Below are 16,034 nucleotides of genomic sequence, written 5' to 3'. Positions count from 1 at the left end.
GTTGCTAGCGCGGCTAACCGTTCGCCCGCCGCAGCGGCCGCAGCTCCGCCCCCCCTCCCCCCCCCTACTTCTGATGTCTTTCTTGCGCTACCGGATAAGTGGGATGGCACGGACGGAAGATGCAGTGTTTTTCTAACTGCTCTCGATCTAGTGTTTGAGTTCAATGCCACCAAATACTCCACCGATCGATTGCGCATTGCTCTCCTTGTCTCGTTGCTGTCGGGGCAGGCAGCTGAGTGGGCCACGGCAGTTCTTCGTGCTGACTCGGATACCGCCCATTCCTACAATGAATTCACCCGTCAGCTGAAGTTAACATTCGAACACCCTGCGGGCGAGGTGGAGACCGACACCAAGCTGTACCACCTGCGGCAGGGAAGTTCGTCCGTGAGCCGCTACACGGCTGATTTCCGCACTCTCGCCGTACAAGCCACCTGGGGAGACGCCGCGCTCCGGACCACCTATTACGAGGGGTTGGCTTCTAGGATAAAAGACGAGCTAGCCGGGCGGGAGCTTCCTGCCACCCTGGAGGGTTTGATTCAACTCGCCCTCCGAATTGACCAACGCCTCCTATCTCGCCCGAAGCCAGCCCCGAGAACCCTGCCGCCAACACCCACCTTCGCGTTTTCCACTCCACGAACTCCAACCACAGTCACCTCCACTACTCATGGACCTGTCGGTTCTCCACCTCCTGCCGTGGTTGACACCGGAGCCGGGGAACCCATGCAGTTAGGACGCGCCTCCTTGACCGCTGCAGAACGGGAACGGCGATTCAGGGAGGGACTCTGTGCCTACTGCGGGTCAGGAGCCCACCACAGAGCCATCTGTCCTCTCCGGCCGGGAAACGCCCAGACCCGGTGAGCGAGGGGAAGAGCTCACCGGGTCGCCTCCAACTCTTCGCCACCACGACCAATATCTCCCGTCTCACGGTCCAAGTAAGCCTCCAGTTTGGCCACAAACGAGTCAGGAGCACCGCGTTCATCGACTCCGGTGCCGCAGGTAACTTCATTGACTCTTCTTATGCCAAAGAACTGGGGGTAAAGACTGAGGCGTTATCCCAGCCCGTTCGCATCACTTCTGTAGATGGCCGGCCCCTATCATCCAGCCCTATCACCACCCAGACAGAACCCATTACCCTGATCATCCAGCAACATCACGAACAGGTTCAATTTCATCTAACATCCGTTTCATCACCACCCATCATCCTTGGACATCCGTGGCTGTTACAACATGACCCTCTCATATCCTGGACTCAGAACCGGATTCTACAATGGGGACCGGCCTGCAGTTCTTCTTTGTAAAGAAGAAAGGGGGTGAACTTCGCCCATGTGTCGATTATCGGGGGCTAAACAACATTACCATCAAAAACCGACACCCTCTGCCTCTTACCAACTCTGCCCTGGACGCCCTCTCTGGTGCCACCATTTTCACGAAGTTGGATCTTCGGAGCGCCTACAACTTGGTGCGTATCAGAGAGGGCGATGAGTGGAAGACGGCCTTCATCACTCCCACTGGACACTATGAAAGTCTTGTTATCCCCTTCGGACTCTGTAATGCTCCTGCCGCCTTTCAAAGTTTCATAAATGATGTCCTGCGAGACATGTTGGGGCGGTGGGCATTTGTCTACCTGGACGACATCCTGATATACTCACGAACAGTTGAAGAACATACCCAACACGTCAGGGCGGTCCTTAAGAGATTGCTCGCCCATCAACTGTATTGTAAGTTGGAGAAGTGCGCTTTTCACGAGCGCTCCACCACGTTCCTGGGCTTTGTCATCTCGCCCCAGGGTGTGGCCATGGACCCGCAGAAACTAGAAGCTGTGCGTCATTGGCCCCTACCCAAGACCCTTAAGCAGCTTCAACGGTTCCTCGGGTTTGCGAATTTCTATCGTCGCTTCATCCGGGACTACAGTACAGTTGCAGCACCCCTAACTGCCCTGACCCGGCCATCGTCTCATCACTTCCACCTCAACTCCACCGCCATCTCCGCCTTCCATGAATTATGTCGACGTTTTACCACCGCTCCAATCCTTCTCCATCCAGACATCAACAAACAATTCGTTGTGGAGGTGGACGCTTCGGATGTGGGCGCCGGAGCTGTTCTCTCTCAGCGAGGTCCAGATCAGAAGTTACACCCTTGTGGCTTCTTCTCCAAAAAATTTGATCCCACTCAACAGCGATACGGAGTAGGGGACCGCGAGCTGTTGTCCATAAAGTGGGCATTGGAGGAATGGCGACACTGGCTCCAGGGCGCCAGCGAGCCGTTCATCATCTGGACCGACCACCAGAATCTGATCACCATCCAGAACATCAAGCAGCTCAACCCGAGGCAGGCGCGGTGGGCCCTGTTTTTTGAACATTATAACTACCATCTGTCCTATCGCCCGGGGTCCAAGAACACCAAGGCCGACGCCCTCTCCAGACAATATGAGGGGGAAGCCACCCGGGCGGAACCCGCGCCTGTCCTCCCCTCCTCAAAAATCATCGCACCTCTCCACTGGGATCTAGAGACCAGAGTCCGCCAGGCACAGGCAGCGGAGACCGAACCGGCAGGTGTGCCGCCTGGAGGACTCTACGTGCCTCAAGCGGTCAGGAGCGACGTCATGGAGTGGGGCCACTCATCACCCATCTCTGGACATCCCGGCACCAGACGCACCCTCCAGTTCGTCCAACGCGCCTTCTGGTGGCCCTCCATGATCCCGGACATCGAGGAGTTCGTTCAGGCGTGCCCAGTGTGCGCCAGGGCCAAGACCACCAACCAGCCGACACCTGGTGAGCTCCAGCCACTACCGGTTCCTCGCCGACCCTGGACGCACATTGCCGTCGACTTCATCACGGGCCTGCCGGCTTCAGAAGAAAAGACGACCATTATGACCATCGTGGATCGGTTCTCCAAAGCTGTGCACCTGGTGGCTCTTCCCGGACTCCCGTCAGCTAAAGAGACAGCCGAGCTGATTCTAGAGCACGTAGTCCGTTTGCATGGGTTCCCAAAAGACATCGTCTCGGACAGGGGGCCCCAGTTCACTGCCCGGTTCTGGAAGGCCTTCTGCCGTCTGATTAATTCCACCTGCAGTCTGTCATCAGGATACCACCCTCAGACTAATGGTCAGACGGAGCGGACCAACCAACAACTGGAGCGCTATCTCAGATGTTTTGTTGCCGATCGTCAGCGCTCCTGGGCCCGCTATCTCTTATGGGCTGAGCTATCTCACAACCTCCATGTTTCTTCGGCCACAAATCTCAGTCCATTCGAGGTATGCCACGGTTTCCAGCCTTCGATGTTCGAACATCAAGAACCGGGGGTTGACGTACCGTCGGCCCAACAGTTGGTTCGCAGGTGTCGGCGGCTGTGGAGACAAGCTAATCAAGCTATCCAAAGGGCCAACCACCGCTACGCTACGCAACATCGCCGCCGACACCCACCGGGACGAATGTATAATGTAGGTGACAAGGTATGGCTGTCAACAAAGAATTTGCATCTTCGCACAGAATCAAAGAAACTGTCACCCAGATTCATCGGCCCATACCGCATTACACTCCGCATCAACCCTGTCACCTACCGGCTCCAGCTGCCTGCGGCGCTCCGAATCCATCCGGTTTTCCACACGTCACAGCTGAAACCCTTCACCACGTCTCCTATGGTTCCACCCTCCCCCCCTGCTCCTCCTCCCCGAATCATTGACGGTGGTCCTGCTTACACCGTACGTCGGATCCTCGATTCGCGTCCTAGGGGCCGAGGCACCCAATACCTGGTCGACTGGGAAGGCTATGGCCCCGAGGAGCGATCTTGGATTCCGGCCCGGTTTATTCTCGACCCGGAACTTATCAGGGACTACCGTCGCCGGGTATCCTCCACCCCAGGACCGTCGGGAGTCGGTCCTGGACAGGGGGGTACTGTCACACACACCCGTTTTGCGACCGGCACTAGGACCCGGAAGTAGAACGGTCGCTAAAACAGGAAGCATAAAAGGAGCCAAGATGGCGCTTCACATCACTCAGTCATTGAGTTCGCCCGATGCTGGTTCAGATCGCCTGTCTGCCATTTTGTGAGTACTCACTTTTCTTGGGTCTACTTTCTGATTCGAGTGTGTGTTTATAGGACGCGGGTTAAATTTGTGTTTTTCCCTTGCTCCCCTTTCGTGAGAGTCCTTAGACCAAATCGCGTGGTTATCCTGCCTACTCGCGTGCTTCCGCGTTTGGGTTTACCATCCACGCTACAAAGGGCTAACCGCTAAGTGCTAAGTCTTCTGATCATTCCGGTTAGTTCGTGACAGTTTGAATCATTTTAGTGACTCGGTTCTTTGAATCTCGTTCATCAAAATGAACGAATCTTTTTTTGAGTCATTTCGTTCATTTCGTTCTATTAATCAGAAATAAATTAAAATGTTGCGTTTTCAATAAAAAATACCCCCAATTTGTCTACATACACAAATTTTGGCTATAGTTTCAGTAATGAAAATATTACGATGCAGCCAAAAAGGACAAATTATAATAAACAGAACGAGTAGCTCACCTCTCATATCTTCCAGTCTGAGTCGTTCGATCTTTTGAATCTATGTGAGAGAGGGCTGATAGCGCTTTCCACTTAATGTGTTACGTTGTCCTGTGACATAGAAGATTTTAAAATAAATGCGGTTAGCTGGATTTATCTGGATGTGTCCTGAGTGAAAGAATGTGTTAGTTTTCTAACTTGTAGTAATTGCTGTGAGTGGGACTCGGTCAAAATTGATCAAGAAGGAAAAAATCTAGGGAAAAGAATAGTAAAGGTCTGTGGAAGGCGTATTTAGTTAAATTTCCTAAAATCCATCCATCTATTATGTTTATTGCTTATCTTGGGTGGGTTTGCAAAGGGCTTGAAGCTGATCCCAGGGAACTTGGAGCTGAAGGTGTAGTACACTCAGGATGAGGTGCCAACTCATCGTAGGGCACAAGCACACACACACTCACTAATGCAATAATACTTCACAGTATATACTCCACCTACACTGCATGTTTTTGAGCTGTGGGAGAAAACTGAATGCAGAGGAAACCCACCAAGTATACAGAAAACATGGTCGCACAAACATGCACAAAACTACCACCACGATATAATAATAATAATAATAATAATAATAATAATAATAATATCCATCCAGGAACTTGATACTTTTATTTTGGTTGTCATGTTCAATCTATACTTATTTATCACATCAATCCATCAATCAAAAAAATATATGAGTGATAACATTTATGTCACTCTCACTCACTTTCCCATCTTCTATACCACGTTATCCTGTATTCAGGGTCGCGGGGACCTGGAGCCTATCCCAGATCCCAGGGGACTTAGGGCGCGAGACAGGGTACCCCCTGGACATACTGCCAATCCATCACAGGGCACACACACACATACACTGGCCGGGAATCGAACCCGGACTCTTGAGGTGCAGGGCGACAGTGCTAATTACTACACCACCATGCCAGGTGAATGACAAAAAGAAATCCATAATGAATTTAAATAAGATGTTCATATACCACACTTACAGTAGGAGGCGCTCTTAAACCATTCAGTTGTCATTTTGTGTGTCCTTCGAGTTTTTCCTTTTATGGAGAGTCGTAGACGTATAAGTACAAATGAAATCTGCATTACAAAAACATTTGTAAACCTGGTGGTGGGAAATCTGTCGGTAAAAAAAGATGTACACACAGCTTTACTAAAAAAATTATAAATAAAGCAGAGGCTACTGTAAATGTACTGTATTTCGAATTACAATAAATAATAAACAGTTTTTTAGACTTTTTAAATGGAGTGGTGACAGAGATGCTACATGATGTCACACCGTTCTGTTCTTCAGTGCCGGATGAGAGAGATTAGTGTTAACTTTTGCGCTTTATTTGTTCAGCAAATACTGTATTTCTTAGCGCTCACACATAAGACAGAAGACACCAAACATCACTTAGACTACAGAAGCATACTTTATGTTATGAAACACAAGCAGGAAAAAGTAAAAACATGTCTAGCGGTTCTTGTTAGCAAAGATCTGTAGTATCAGGCTAAAGGCCGGTGGCGGCCGGTCAATACGGGGCGCTGGGGCGCCGCCCCCTTAAAGTTAGGCAGAGATGTAATTATTTAACAGAATAATTATTTATTTTAATAATGAAATAAAGTCATTTAGTCACAATATTCCACTATATGTCTTAATATAATTTAACAATTAAAAAAAAAACTAAATAGCTATTAAACAGGCAAGTTTAATTTTTATTTTGTTTGCACTCTGTTTAAACCATAACCGTATTCAGGCATACGAAACATATACGGTATACAGTTCAGATCCAATGCTGGAGCTAAAGACAACATCCATCCAAGAACCTCCGTAGTCCAACTAGGGAGCATGAAGGCCAGTGGTGACTATTGGAGGCCAGTGGGACCATTTTATTTATTCCCATTATTTACAACTGTGGTAGAACCTCTGGTCACCCCTCACACACGCATTCACACACTACTGGCAATTTGGGAAGACCAAATAGCTCAATCCTCATGTCTTTAGACTACCCAGAGAACACCCACCAAGCACCAGTAGAGAACATGAAAACTCCATATACCACGAGGAGGGAATCGAACCCGGACCCTGACGTTGCAAGGTGACAGTGCTAACTACTACGCCACCGTGCCGCCAAAGTACGCTGGCAACATACGGTATGTTTAACAATTATCTTCATTGTTTACACCATTGTTTTTAATCGGGTTTTTCTGTTTCTGAGCTGTGAGGATTTACATTCCTGCCAAAAAAGCAGACCATAACAAGTGAAAATAGTGTAGGCACATGTCTCATAATGCATTGAGTACGTTTCAGTGGGATTAAAACCTATTTCTAAATATCTTTTACCCATTTCAAGCTATATGAAGCATTTAATTTTACTCCTGATTTTCATTTATATCAGGGGGGAAATGTAATTGCCATGTTTTAGACTTATCTAAAGGTCTAAACATATTTAAAAAGTGAGTTTTGCATGATAACTCCCCTTCAATACATACAGCATAATTACCACGGAATTAAAACCCATCATACAAGATGCATCACACAACTCTATTGATTTTTTTTTATTTTTTTTTATGGAAAACGTGTTTAAACAGCTACCACAGGTCATTGTGAGTGTGCAGATTTTTGGTGTGTCTAATTTGCATGTGTTTGTGCGTAGAGCTGCCGAGGTGATGACTGTGAATTAGCCGACTGCAGTTCAGAAAGCCTGGAGCCCACTGGGTGTGTACTGGTGTGTGCCAGGGCAGTGTGCTGCTGGCATGGAAGTGTGTAAAGGACAGCTGCTCTGGTGAGCCGGTGCATACTGGGGAGGGACAGGTGAACGGGTCATCTTTTCTGTCCCATACAGGCACATGTTTCGTGTTTAATTCTTGATACAAACATAAAATACACAATTTTCTACATATTTTAGTATTTTAAAGCAGTTTCATCACAACACTTTCCATGAGAAATTTTACTATGGTGTGTACTATAGGGTACTATGGTAAACTATAGTACATACCATAATATACCATAGTATTACCATGGTACTTTAAACATTACCATGGTTGTTACCATTGGACCTTATAGGAGCAGTACCAGGATAGGTACTGTAGCACTTTACTGGGTACTAGGATGTGTACCCAAAACCATGGTACTTATTGGGTATCACAAAGTCTACCAAAGTTCAGTAGGTACCTACCATGGCATGTTTGAACATAATGTACTATCTTGGACATGTTAATACAAAATACTTGTATACAAGATTTTAAACCATGACGTCCTAAACCATGACGTAGCCTTGGAAACGATGGTCCCAGCTCCCTTCACGGCATTGACCAGCTCCTCCCGTGTAGTTCTGGGCTGATTCTTCACCATTTTTAGCATCATTGATACCCCACGAGGAGAGATCTTCCGTGGGGCCCCAGTCCGAGAGACATTGACAGTCATCATTAGCCTCTTTCATTTTCCAACAATTGCTTCGACAGTTGTTCTTTTTTCACCAAGCTGCTTGGCAATTGCCCCGGAGCCTTTTCCAGCTTTGTAAAGGTCTACAATTTCGTCTCTTGTGTCTTTTGACAGCTCTTTGGTTTTGTCCATGTATCTACTTAGACTTTGGTTGATTGTGGGGTGCACAGGTGTCTTTATGACGGCTAACGACCTCAAACAGGTGCCACTAATTTAGAATCATGAGCAGAGTGTAGCTGGACTATTTAAAAGCAAAATAACAGGTCTTTGAGGGTCAGAAATCCGGCTGATAAGCAAGTGATCAAATACTTACTTGACACAGTAATTCGCAAATAAATTGTTAAAAAATCATACAATGTGATTTCCGGACTGTTTTTTATATTCTGTTTCTCACGATGGGAATGCACCTATGATGAAAATTGTTGACCCCTCCATGATTTCTAAGTAAGAGAACTTGCAAAATCACAGGGTGATCAAATACTTATTGACCTCACGGTATATAAATAACATACAGTACACATGTATGGACCCTAATAACCACTAATAATCAACATAATAACCCAACTGGGATTAAAAAGCTCCTTAATCAGAACAGTCTGACCCGATCCAGTCCTATCAGAATAAATTTCCAATCAGAATTTTAGCCATGTTAATACTTGATCTGATTTCTTTCTTGCTGGAATAAATATATTCTTTTTGTGCATGTTTGCTCCGTGTAACGGTCACTTAATTTTAGTTGACCTGACAAACTTTGCTTCAATTTCTGTTTGGTAAACTCAGCATGTAAACGCACAAAGCGTTTAATTTAATCATACCTCAGTATTCATGTAAACAGTTAAGCTTGAATCTCTAATCCGAATGATTTCATTTTTCCCCTTTTCGGTTGTAGGGTTTTGTTTGGTAGCTGCTGAATAATATGATGAAGATGATAAATAGTTGTATAATAAGCAGAAGCTGTTCGGTGGCATGTCAAGAAATTACGGTAGATAAGCTAAATGCATGCAAATTGTTAACAAGTGTGTCAATTATTTTTCCATGGCGGATGCTCTCTTGCTTTAATTAAGTTTCATAATTAATTATCAGCTTAATAATTTAGTTTAGCAGTTTAGCTGTTTAAATAACATTCTAACAAACCGCAAGACGCATTGTGTGACAGGAGCTGGAATTATCATTACTCATAGCGTATTTACTTAATTATCCGAACTCCATCCATTCATTTTCTAAAGAAATAAAATAATAATTATGTAATAGAAATCACATAATGAGAAATATTACTTGTGTCAGTAAGTTATTCAAAACTGAAGTAAGAAAAACAAGAAGCTAAGATCCAAATTAGACTTCCAGCCCAAATAGTAGTATTATTTGTTATTTCCTTATTTCATTCAGCTGTGAGCTTAATTCCACAAGGAGTGTTCAAGCTAAAACGGGACTTTTGATTGTGCAGAATAACAGAACACAGTTCCAGTAAAAACTCATTTTATTTCTCGATATAACCCCTTGCTACACTAATGCACTTATCCCACCATTTCATTAAAGCTTGGATACCATCAAGGTAGAAAGTTTTCTTAGTACTCTGGAGCCGTAATCAGACGGCCTGCTTCATGTCTGAAATGCTGGCCTCCCAGGAACTCCTTCAATGGCCCAAACATGTGGAAATGGATTGACTTGAATGCCCCTCGCACTGTACAGTATATAGAGATCCATTATATTTACACAAGAAAAAAAAAAACTTTTCAATAATAAACATTTAAAGCGCTTGTTTGTTTTTGGCACAGAAATCTGTTTTTATGATTCCTTAAATTAATCCTGAGTATTTAAAGGCTCATTATTGCGATAAAATAATGACTTAAACCACCAAATGACTGTTGTTAACTTTAATTCCAATTTGATATGTACAAATCCGATTTGTAGTATCTTTAAATAAATAAAAAAAACTGGATTACTGGATTTTTATTGCATTATGGCATTTATATTGATTTGTATAAAAAGGTGGCCTATAAACACAGAAGAAAGGAAGGGGGATAATAAATATTTGAACTGCTGTGTGTGTGTGTGTGTGTGTGCGTGCGTGTGTGTGTGTGTGTGTGTGTGTGTGTTTTATACAGGAGCAAGGCAGCCTGCCAAACCATAAACTCCTATGTACACTCGAGCTGTTTTTACATCCGTCTCATCATCCCCTCAACACTAGAACAGCATGTGGTTGTAAAATGGGTTTCGAGAGCTTATAAACCAATAAGAGCTGCTCAAACATCACGACGCTAACGGCTTCTCGCCGTTTGAACACCACAACGCCATATGGCACCGGGACGAGTGCAAACTGCACCAGGGAGACACTTTGGACATTTAAGTAATGCTGTTTGTTCATAGTGTTTATAATAATAACAACAGCAATAATAATAAACCTTTACACAAACACATCACTCGTGCAGTGTTTTCTTCAGCACTTCACTTAGCGCTTTATGCTAAGCTACATTTGGTTACAACAGAGTAAGTTTAAACATAAAGTGCCTATTCTTAGTAAATTACCATCATTTCTGAGAGAAATGTACACATTCCTGACATTGGTTAGGGTTTTAAACTTTTTCTGCCCTCACATTGTCTGTAAAAGACATTAGAAGGCTTTGTTGTTAGCTAGCGACAAAATTAGCCTCAGTCATTAGTGAGTAAGAACATTCCAGACAGACTGGTCGTATTTTTAATTTTTTCAACCCTCAGTATTAACTGTTATTAAAATAACTAGCAACATTGATGTTTCGTACTGCTTCTGAACACAAATTGATTTCAGTTAGCGCTTTATGCTAAGCAGGATTTTTCAACATAGGTACCCTTTTCTTGGTAAATTACCACCACAGCTGAGAGAAATGTACACATTCTTGACATGTTGCTCATGTTTTCACAGTTTCTATGCCCCAATATTGTCGGTAGGTAACACTTAAAGGTACTTTGCATGCTAGCTCGCTAGCTACAATTTTAGCTTTATTAGATTCATTAGAGTGTACACATTTCTATGGAGCTGGTCTGGTTTTTAGGGTTGCTTAACCATCAATATTAATTTAATGAAACATTCTGATGTTTTTTAATCTGACAGAACCCATATCAAATTTATTTAGCGCTTCAGGCTAAATGTGATTACGGAGTCATTTTCGATGTACACACAGCTGAGCGAGCTGAGACAGATGCACACATTTCTGGCAAGTTGTTCAGCTTTTTATGGTTTCCATGCCCTAAAATTGTCTGGATAAAACACGTAGCGGCTCTTTGCTAATGAGCTACGCTGTTAGCCTCGGGCATTAGCTACGTAAGTTTGCTGTTGCTAGGCAACAGCATTCTTACAACTTGAGGTGGTTAATTGGCAAGTGTGTTTCTGTTCAGCTTGCCATGTTAGAAGCACATAACATGTGACCTGATCACATGTAGTGCATTGTTCTTGTGTTCATGTTTACAACTACTTGTTTGAAGGTGGTCTATGTAGTGAAAAGCGTATGTGGTTTGGAACGTGTCCACAAGAGACTTGCAGCAGGAAGTCAAAACGGTATTGTGATGTTAATTTGGCAATCTTATAGACTTTGGGACAATGTTGGTATTCGGTTGTTTGCAAAAGTTGGAATTACTTTGATGAAATGACGTCAGAACAATGCTGACTATAGCATGACAGAGGCTTAACATAAAGAAAATGCTTGTAACACAATGTCGTTAAAACAATTTCAAAACAACATAAGTACCAAACTGATGGCCTAAGTGGGACATGAACCCCCGTCATTACAATGAGATTGCTGCATGCTTACCACTGCACCACTAGGGGGCATACTTTTGATGCTACTAAATGCATGTATATAACGCTTTCTCACTCACTCTTTACTGTATCTGTACCACATTATCCTGTATACAGGTTCGCAGGGGCCTGGACCCTATCCCAAGAGACTCGAGAGGGCACAAGGTGGGGTACACCCTGGACAGGGTGCCAATCTATCGCAGGGCACACATACACACACACACTCACACACATGCAATGGGCAGTTTGGGAATGACAATTAACCTAATCTGTATGTCTTTGCGCTGTGGGAGGAAATCGGAGAACCTGGAGGAAACCCACCAAGAACGGTGAGAACATGCAAATTCCATGCACACATATCCAAGGTGGAAATTGATCCCAGACCCTGGAGGTGTAAAGGTGACATTGCTAGCCACTAAGCCACCATGTCGTCCACATATACAACAATGAGCACCAAAAGCACACACCAGATAACAGCAATTTATCATAATATTAAACTGGAAAACAACCAAAAGGGTAAAGAAAATTTAAATTTGCAGGTTGGCCGTCGAGCAAACACCATATTAGGATAAAAGTACAGTGGATTGATAATGGCAAGGTGAAAAAGACAAAGATGATAAAAACTAACTGGCCTATTTATTTTAACAATGGTCATTTTTGTAAAGCAGCTTTACAGAATTAAAAATTATGGAAATAAATGAGAAAAATGTAAGAGAATCGGTATGAAATATAGTTATCAGTTTGTCCATGTTAAACAAGGCAGGGGAGACAGTTGCAAGAAAAATCTCCCAGAGATGACCATACAGTAGGAACAAAACCTGTTACTGAATATTATTTGGTCTGGAAGATGGAGAACAGTGAAGATAGGATGTTTGCAGATGTGGCTTTTACTGTCTATAAGGTGTTTTTTGGGACACACTCACAGTGGACAGAGACAGTATGTTTGAGATGTTTGAGATGTTTACAATGTTTATATCACCTATATACAGCACTGTGCTAAAGTCTTGAGCCAGCCATCAGTTCTTTATATTTTGCTTCCAAAGTATATTTTGCTTGTAGTTTTGAGGAATACTTCTCCAGGCTTCCAGAGTTGAATGAGTTTTTTTCGCTGTCATTTTTGGAAAATTTTTGGCTCTCATTTTCAGTCCAGTTCCTGTATCTGAGAAGTTTCAAAAGAATTCAGTTTAGTCAGGTGATGCTGAATGCTGAGTGGTTGGAACGGACGAGAGGGGAAACGAGGTTGCTGCTGAGGTTGTTACATAAACAACTGAACTGACTTTGTCTGTCGCAGGCAAACATTTTAATTTAATCTACATAATGCAATTATCATAATAAGAAATGGGGGTGGCTCAAGACTTTTGCACAGTACTGTAGTGTATACGGTGAAGTTTAGGGCTTGTTCTTGGTAAAATCAAGCACATTTGGGACACGTCACTGGATTGATGCTGTTGAGATCCTTCTCCTTCTACTGGTGCTACATAGTGCTCTTAATTCTATAACGTAGGGAACAGTGATTATGTGCCTCCCTTAGAGATCATGCCTTCTCCAGTTTTGTTCCATACTGCTGCGGTGTAGATTGTTATTTTTAAAATCCATCAGAGTGTGTAAGTTATTCACACATTCGCAGATCCAGACAGAACTTGCAGCTTGTTGCTCGTAACACCGTCTGTCTCAAGGCCTTGAACTTTTCCAGAAAACCTCGCCTCATCAGCACCTAATCACTTCGCATCTGCAGCCGAAATCTAACGTATCACTGCTGACTGGCTAATTAGCACATTAGGCTCCGGCGTACTTTTCTGTCTCATGTGGCATTTGTTCCTGTTCCTGCTGCTGCGTCCTCCTGATCCTGTGACAAGCTGCTTCCTGAAAAAAACCTGCTTCTGTACTTTCACAAAACACACACACACACAAAAAAAAAAAAACAGCAACAACTGGTGTAAATGCAACAATAATATAAGAATAAGATGGTAAAGTAAAATGTAATGTAATAAGGGACAACATTTTATTTCTTTTTTTCTCATGCTCGCCAATTCACGCCAACTTGCTAATTCCCCCATATCATACAACAGTCACTTACTAGTTAGGTTAATGGCTGGCGTTTACTCTGGAGACAGGCAGCCACGTATTGTGTGACCGAAAAAGAGCTATCTGCCCTCTTCCATAAACATGAGCTCACAGAGACCTACTATTGGCTAGAGCTCTGTGGTATACAGCCTTTGTGTCTGTTCTCCTTTCTGGTCTGAATGTTCATGTTATCTCATGTATATTATATGCTTACAGGTTGTCCCCAACTTACGAACAAGTTTGGTTCCCGGAGCATGTTCGTAAATAGGATTTGTTCTTAAGTCAAACAAAGTGAGTCTTATATGCCTTTGGCTTGAATATGTAATATAAAGCATACTCCGCTCTCTCCTCTCTCTCCCTCTATCCTTTTTACTGTACCTATCTCTCTGTCAAGCTATACATGTCGCTCCTGAGCTGCCAGTGATCCAGACCCCCTCTGCCCTCTGGACCTGTCTAACTCGTCCTGGAGTCCTGCTTCTGGTTGGGGATCTCATCACATGGATGCCCCGTGTGGTCTGCCTGGGATGCGTGTGGTGGCTGGGGATGGCTCCACTTTTCCATGAAGGTGGTCCTGTCCTCGACTGATGCAGACAGTTGTTCTCTGAGGACCTGTGACTTTAGTCGCTCAATAGTTCAAGTTCAGGACTGGAATTTCTTACAGTCTACCTGAGCCTCCAAGCTGCTTTGTGACAATGGAAATTGTTAAAAGCGCTATACAAATAAAATTAAATTGAATTGAATTGAAAGCATACCAATCCGCTTGACTAAATCTGTCCCCTTTCCCAACACTGCCATCATGTGGCCAAGATCCCTGACCGCACCTTAGGAAAATGAAACTTAGCGTGTAATGTTGTCTCTGCGCCTTTAAATCGTTAGGGGAATCCCGGACGCCATTTCGTCTCAGAGCGAATTTCCCCTTAAGGAATAATAAAAACTCAGTAAATTTGTTCCACAAACCAAAAATATTCATATAAAAATGATTAATAGAAAATATAAAGTAAAAAAATCAAACTAATTTACCTTTGAAAAAAAAATCAGGATGTGTGTAAGAGAGAGAAAAGGAGGAAGAGGGAGTTTGTGTAGAAGGACTTTCACACACACATGTACAGTACACACACACTCACACACACTGCAATGTCTATTTTTTTGTACAGTACACGTGAGCTACTTCCATGATTTGATTGCATCAACGAATGTTCGTAGAACCGCAGTCCATTTGTATCTGCAGAAACCCATTACTCGAATGTTGGCAAGTCGGGGAACTACCTGTATTTTTAAATCCAAGTTATATACTTTGCTCAAAAGATCTTTCCTGATAATAATTCACACTTCATATACCAATGGGATTTTTATTCTGTAGATGTCTCACCTCTAGGATCTTTAGTTAAAAGATAAAGAGAAAGGGGCGTTAGCACCTTGACAAATCCTCATATGTGCTTTGTTATACATCAACACGCAATTTACACACTATTTGTGCTTTAATGTCTCTATTATTTAGTACACTTAGCGCTAATTGGTGACTCACTCACACTGACATCGCAGCGCATCCGAGTGTTACTAATAAAAACACACGACGTTCACTGAGACGGAATATCATTTGAGAATTTTTATATATATATATATATATGAAATAAAATAAAAAACTGCTAAACGTAAAGCACTCATTGCTTTAGCTGACTTTCCTTCTCTCATCCTTCAGGTGTCATCCTTCCATCCATTCATCCCTCCCTCGGAACTTCTTCTCCTGCTCTGTCCCTCCATCCGGTATCGTGCCAAGCCCTCCAATTTAATTCCCCATCTGCGCAGCGCTTGAGATATTAGCTGAGAGATGAGATCCGTGACCCTGAATACGAGCACACGGGCCGAGGCACGACTCCCAGGACCACACGAGTGGCACGGCTAAATATTTGCCTTGCGCCTCTTGGCCCGGGTGGACGTGGCCTCTCTGGCTAAGTGACTGCCATCAGGAGCACCGCGGCTTTGTCACGGATACTATCTCTCTTTCTCACATGCACACACACACACACACACACACACACTGTGCTCTGTGGCAGACCCAGGATTTGGCACAGGAGCAGAAGCTGGCAGCCAGAATAGAGACAAAGTTTTCAGAAGAGGTCACCGAAGTTTAGCGACCTGGAATGAAACGGATTGTGCGTTCTTAAATAGCTACAGTAACACACACACACACACACACACACACACACACTACATATATCTCTCTCTAAAACACAC

This window comes from Clarias gariepinus, chromosome 16, assembly GCF_024256425.1.
Source record: "Clarias gariepinus isolate MV-2021 ecotype Netherlands chromosome 16, CGAR_prim_01v2, whole genome shotgun sequence".
Classification (NCBI taxonomy): Eukaryota; Metazoa; Chordata; class Actinopteri; order Siluriformes; family Clariidae; genus Clarias; species Clarias gariepinus.
This window is presented reverse-complemented; position numbering follows the sequence as displayed.